Here is a 6,641-nt window from a genome sequence, read left to right on the forward strand (position 1 = left end):
TCACATTGATAGTAGAGAATGTAATGTTCATAATTGTTGTTAAAGTATTTAAACTAGTTAGACAAAACCGGGGGATCTGAGTCCATTCTTTGGTGATCATCGAGATCATCGAGAGTGTCACCTGTGTCAGACACATCACTTAAGAGTAGTACCTCATTTTGAGACTCACCGGGGAAAACTCTGGGACCCTCTGACTCTCTGTCTGTGGTTCCAGGTCTTTCCCTTTTTTTTGGGTTAGGGGGTGAGCCAGAGGACCTATCAAAGGGTCTCTTACTTCCTTGCCCACTAAGGGTCAGATTTTTTCCCTCCCCGACTTCCTCCGTCTCAACTTCATACAGTTCCCTTGTGGGCTTATTCACCGGCAATCGGCTTTCTTCTAAATCTCTTATCTTTGTTTCTGGTTTTTTCACCACTCCCAATTTTGTCTTACTTTTACTCCTCTTTCCAGTGCCCGTATGGGTTTTTGGAGAGTCATTCGCCTTTTCGATTTGTTTGACTTCTCCAAATCCCGGCAATGGCGTAGCAAACAAATTTGCTAATTTGAACTCTCTTCCAGGCCCTTCCTGATTAATATGTGTTTTCGGAGTGGCAGTTGCTTTTTCTATTCGTTTGTCATGTCCAAATTCAGGTATTTTATGAGAAATTGAATTAGAATTTCCAGGTTCTTCCTGTTTCAATTTTGATTCTCTGGTCTCTGCTCCAGGGGTTTTGGTAGGTACATCTGTTTTTTCAATTTGTTTGTCTTGTCCAATTTCTTTGTGCATTTCTTGATCAATTTCATTGGGTATTTCCATAACTTTATTCATTTCCTGTTCATCTTCATTGGGTATTTCTATAACTTCATTAATTTCTTGTTCATTTTCATTTTGTATTTCCATGACTTTATTAATTTCATTGTCTTTGTTATCTTTATTCACTTCATTGTCTTTGTGACATTTATTCATTTCATTATCTATGTTGTCTGACATCATTTCATTGTCTTTGTTGTCTTTGTTAACTGCCTTCCTAGCTTTCAATTTGTTAGCAAACGAATTTGGGCAGTTTCTAAAGAGGTGATTCGTTTCTCCACAGAGATTGCATTTTCTGCTATTGCTACATTCCTCAAAGGAATGTCCAATTGTTCTGCACTTTCCACAAAAAATTCGATCACATACCTCAGCCAGATGCCCATGCTCACCACATTTGCGACAGAGTTTTGGTTGCCCTTGATAGTGGATAAAGCCACGGTTTTCCCCCAGGAATATAGTCGACAGAATTTGTTTCAGTCCCTGAAAGCCCTGAGGATCTTGCCGTAGTTGGACTGGTACCCTCCAGGCACCATTCCAATAGCCTTTCTCACACCTCACCTTCATAGCCTGGCCTTTTACTGAGCAGTATCTACTCAACCAATAACAGACGTCATCAGCACTGATCATTTCACTAAACATTCTAACAACGACAATCTTGTTAGTATTATCAGTCAGCTTCTCCACTGTAAATCCTGAAAACTGGGACCTCACTCCCTCAAAGCGATTCCAAAACTCTTGATAAAGAGCTGCCGTTTCAAAACTCACATCAAAGCCTTTGCCAGAAGTCATTTTTATGACAGCATGTACCTCCTCCTTTTTAAACTTCAGAATCTTTTCAACAAACTTGTTAATAAAATCCGTCCTTGACATTCCCTCCGAAATTGCCACAACATCTTTGAGCAAGAATCTCACGCAGTTACGTCTCCGCCCGCCGGTATAATGCCCGGCCATGGCAGGACTCGGCTGCTTTACTTCTAACTATGTTAAAATGGTTAGAATTGTAGGATTAATAATTAACAATACTCTTAAAACCGACGCCAATGACAGTATAAACGCATAGAACGACAATCACAGGATGCTTTTTTTTAACAGGTACGTTTGATACATTGCGAGCGTGATCCTAACTAGCGTGTTGGTACCTTTCAAAGGCACGGTTTGGGATGAAAGTTATATTATTATTATTAAAGCTTTGAAAACTCTCTCGGTGTACCGTCTTTCTTCGTAAATATGTGTAACCATGTATAATATGTATTTGCAACTGTATATTTTTGTAATGTATTTATTTTAGAGATTTATTCTGTTATGTGTTCTACGGACAAATCAAAAAGAAGGGGCGGAACAAACGCGGGCTGATGGGAATTGGGGTAAAGCTGAGTTACTGGTAGATCTGTCTGTTGTCGCAGCAGACAATAGTGGATTTATATTTTTCCCACCCTTAACTTTGGAAATATACATTTTGTTTCCTTGGATTACTTTCAACGGGACCCGGACTTTACAAGTGTGCATCATACGTTAATTACGGGTATCAGTTTCCATTCATGATGCCGACTGTGGTTCTAGAATTGTGTACTAAAAATGTTAAAACCTCATAAGCAAGGCTTTGATGCTAGGTCCTTAGCTTGGCCTTTGTCCGTAGCAAGGCTTTGATGCTAGGTCCTTAGCTTGGCCTGCCTTTTGCCCTTTGATTTTTGCAATCCGGAGATGAAATAGGAGCTTGCTCTGTCCACCCCACGCATCGGCCCGGTATTGCAGTACCTCCGGGAACGGTGCATTCGCAATGATCGCGGCAAGGCTTTAGGGCTAGGACCTTAGCTTGGCCTTTTCGCTGAGAGTAAGTGTCCCGGCTCCCAGGCTTTGTAGCGTATTATGAACTGACCGATAACGGATAATGGATAATGAATAACGAAGATAGAACAATAACCCTTAAAAACCCCCATATTGCCAGACATAACGAAATTGTGAATATGTTTGATTGCTCTTAAGATTGTCGAGAAGGGTTGTTCGAACCTCACATTGTTTGTTTGCTGTTATTTGTGTCAATAAATTTGTTCAAACCAAAAATGTGATTACAATCGTGGAACTTACAGCTAGGTCTGGGTTAAACTTGTGATTGTGTCACGAGTTTTATTGCGGGCGCACGCGGTTTATACACGGGTGCGGTTTGTGTAAGTACAAAATTGACGAATCACCCAAAACGTGGTGGTGGGTGCGGCTTATAATCAGGTGCGCTCTATAGTCCGGAATTTACGGTAATTGCATTCCAGGAACGCGTTAGTTCTTCACATGTGAGTCACCACCCTGGTCATAATTAGGGTGAATTCGATTGGAGTGAATTTTGGAAATTCCCCTTGCACAACAAATGAATCATCAATAAGAATGGGGTGATCATTAGCTCCAGCCAGGGTTAATATATAGATGTGTTGGCTAAGGCCTACAACGAAGTGGTAAGGAAACTCAATAAAAATGTGTTCTTCTCATAATCACACGACTCAATTTCAACGTGTCAGCCAAGAGCGATCGTAACAGCAAAGTGACGAAACACAGGCAAAACATTTCGTTTCCTCTGTAACATTTGAACTTTTCCCTGCTTTATGATAAAAAAAGCTCAATGCTTATGAAACAGAGAAAGGAGCAGAGCACGGTGACATTCAGGAAGTAATTGACATCCCGTTTTGTTGATGAATAAGTAATGAGGCAAACACTATTAAAAGGTATGAGCACTCTTCAAAAAGGCGTTTGAACAGAATGACAGGTTCAATTTTTTTTTGTTTATTCTGAGATTTTTCTTTGTCTATTTCTTTCTACCTTGTTTGATCCCAAAACAAATACACAACCATTTGGCTATGATAGATATAAACAAGGCAGCACGGCGGCGCAGTGGTTAGCGCATGTGCGGCACAGTTCATGTCTTGGGAACCTCCTGCGTGGGTTCAAATCCAGCTCCAGACTTCCTGTGCGGAGTTTGTTTGTTCTCCCCGTGCTTGCGTGGCTTTCCTCCGGGCACACCGGTTTCCTCCCACATTCCAAAAACATGCATGTCAGGTGAATTGGCCGGTCCAAATTGTCCCTAGGTGTGAATGAGCGAGTGAGTTGTCTGTCCCCGTGTGCCCTGCGATTGGCTGGCAACCAGTTCAGGGTGTCCCCTGCCCACTGCCCAATGATTGCTGGGATGGGCTCCAGCAACCCCGCGACCCTACTGAGGATAAGCGGTGTAGCTAATGAGATGAGATGAGATGAGATATAAACAAATACTCAATAGCAAGAAAAATAAAACTGCAATCCATCTTTCACATCAATTTTGTTCATATTTGTCTTTCATTTGGATTGCATTATTTGATATTTTGAATTCGGCCATAATAGTCGATAAATATGATGTAATATAGGAAAAATTATTGTTAGAGACATTTCAAAACACGTTTTCATGATACTGATACAGAAGCTGCCCTAATTACGAATGAGATACATTCTGGACGGTTATTCGTAATTTGCTTCAGTGCTGTATTTTGTATGTTTAAGTTTTAAGTAGTTTTAAGTATTTTTGGGTTTGTATAAGTAACCTGTATTGTTTTGTACTAAAAAGTAAACTTTTAAGAAAATAATGTGCTCTATAAAGATAAATAAAGTTAAGTTTACCTTACTTTTGGAAGATGAGGTTAAACAGGTAGGCGACTTCCTCTCCGTGGTAGAAAGTGGCAGAATTTTTTTTTTCTCAACCGCATCCAGCTTTCTTATTCAGATTCAGATTCAGATTCAGATTCAGATCTACTTTATTGTCATTCTAGTACACGTGTATACAGAACGAAATGTCGATGCATCTGACCCCCACAGTTTCCTTGAATGTACAGATATAAATAATGTTGTATTGTATTTTGGCTACGTATAGTATTTTACCATAGTGCCGATAGTGCAAGAAGAGTAGCTAACCAGATGTGCAAAATGGGCAGTCAGGTTAACAAGTCAGGTACACAGTAACATTAACACTGTAACAATACCGCTGTAATTACAATAGTGCAGAGAGCAATGTGCAAGGAGTGGCAAGCTATAAAAAAAACTGCCAGTAGTGCAAAAAGTCAGATTAGCAGCCGTTTAGATTTAAGTTAACTATATGTTAGATTGACCATTTAACAGTCTAATGGCCAGGGGGACTAGACTATTGCGGAGCCTGGTGGTCCTGCACCGCACACTGCAGTACCTCTTCCCAGAGGCTAGCAGAGTGAACAGTCCATGATGGGGGTGAGAGGGGTCCCCGGTAATGTTTTTAGCATGGGATAGGCAGTGCTTCTGGCCAATGTCCTGAATGGAGGGAAGTGTAGTCCCGATTATTTTCTCTGCTGTCCTCGTTACCCTCCTCACACTACCCCAGTCGGTAGCGCTGCAGCCTCCACACCACACAGAGATACAGCTGGTCAGGATACTCTCTATGGTGCCCCTGTAGAATGTAATGAGGGAGGGTGGGGGCAGGTGGGCTCTCCTCATCCTCCGCAGGAAGTACAGGCGCTGCTGTGCCCTCTTAACCAGTGATGCAGTGTTCACGGACCAGGTGAGTTTGTTTGTAATGTGCACCCCTAGGAACTTGATACTGCTGACAACCTCCACAGCCTTGTTGTTGATGCAAAGTGGGGCATGGTTGGGCTGGTTTTTCCTAAAGTCGACAATGATCTCTTTAGTTTTGTCGACATTCAGGACCAGGCTGTTGTCCCTGCACCAGCCCACCAACTGCTCCACCTCCTCTCTGTAGGCCAGGTCGTTGTCATCCCTGATGAGGCCCACCACTGTTGTGTCGTCAGCATACTTCACGATGTGGTTTGTGGCGGACCTAGGGACGCAGTCGTGTGTCATCAAGGTGAACAGCAAGGGGCTTAGGACGCAGCCTTGGGGGGAGCCCGTGCTGAGGTAGATGACATCTGAACTGTTCTGACCTATCCGCACTGATTGGGGTCTGTCACAGAGGAAGTCCAGCAGCCAGTTCCGCAGGGGGGTGTTGAAACCCAGGAGTCTCATTTTGTCTACCAGATGTTGTGGGATGATGGTGTTGAATGCTGAACTGAAGTCCAGGAACAGCATCCGCACATGGGTGTTCTTCTCCTCTAGATGTGTCAGGCTCAGGTGAAGCGCAGAGGAGATGGCATCCCTGGTGGAGCGGTTTGTCCTGTAGGCAAACTGAAAGGGGTCGAATGAGGAGGGGAGACTGGAGGTGATGTGCTCTTTAACCAGTCTCTCAAAGCACTTCATTATGATAGGAGTCAGTGCAACGGGCCGGTAATCGTTGAGTGATATGATCTGGGGTTTCTTTGGCACTGGGATGATGTTGGCAAATTTGAAGCATGATGGTACTTTGGCTTGGTCTAGCGAGGTGTTGAAAATGTCAGTTAGTACACAAGCCAGCTGATCGGCGCACTCCCTAAGTACCCGCCCCGGAATGTTGTCCGGGCCTGGAGCCTTCCTTGTGTTGACCCTTCTCAGGGGTCTTCCTCACGTCAGATGAGTCCAGGTGGAGTGCTCTTTCGTCCTGATTTGGAACCGCTTTCGCTGCAGGGGTGCCGTTTTGTGCCTCGAACCTTCCAAAGAATTTGTTGAGGTCATTCAGAAAGTCCATGCTAGTGTTCTGCACTGGGGCGGTGGTTGGCTTGTAACTGGTGATGGCCTGAATGCCTTTCCACATATCCCTGGTGTTGGTTGTGCTGAGGAAACGTTCCTGGATTTTTTGACTGTGCGTTCGCTTTGCTAGTCTGATAGCCCGGTTCAGGTTAGCCCTTGCTGATAACAGCGCCTCCTTGTCACCAGATCTAAAGGCAAGGTTCCGTACTTTTAGTTGTTTTCATATTTCAGCAGTCATCCAGGGCTTCTGATTGG

General features: G+C 43.5%; 1 pseudogene; it reads left to right on the forward strand.

The window, feature by feature from the left end:
• The first annotated feature begins 2,402 nt into the window (after positions 1–2,402).
• LOC148359996 (U2 spliceosomal RNA) lies at positions 2,403–2,565 on the forward strand (annotated as a pseudogene).
• Positions 2,566–6,641: the final 4,076 nt, after the last annotated feature.

The sequence above is a fragment of the Urocampus carinirostris genome, chromosome 9, assembly GCF_059441175.1.
Source record: "Urocampus carinirostris isolate Australia breed hairy pipefish chromosome 9, RoL_Ucar_1.0, whole genome shotgun sequence".
NCBI lineage: Eukaryota > Metazoa > Chordata > Actinopteri > Syngnathiformes > Syngnathidae > Urocampus > Urocampus carinirostris.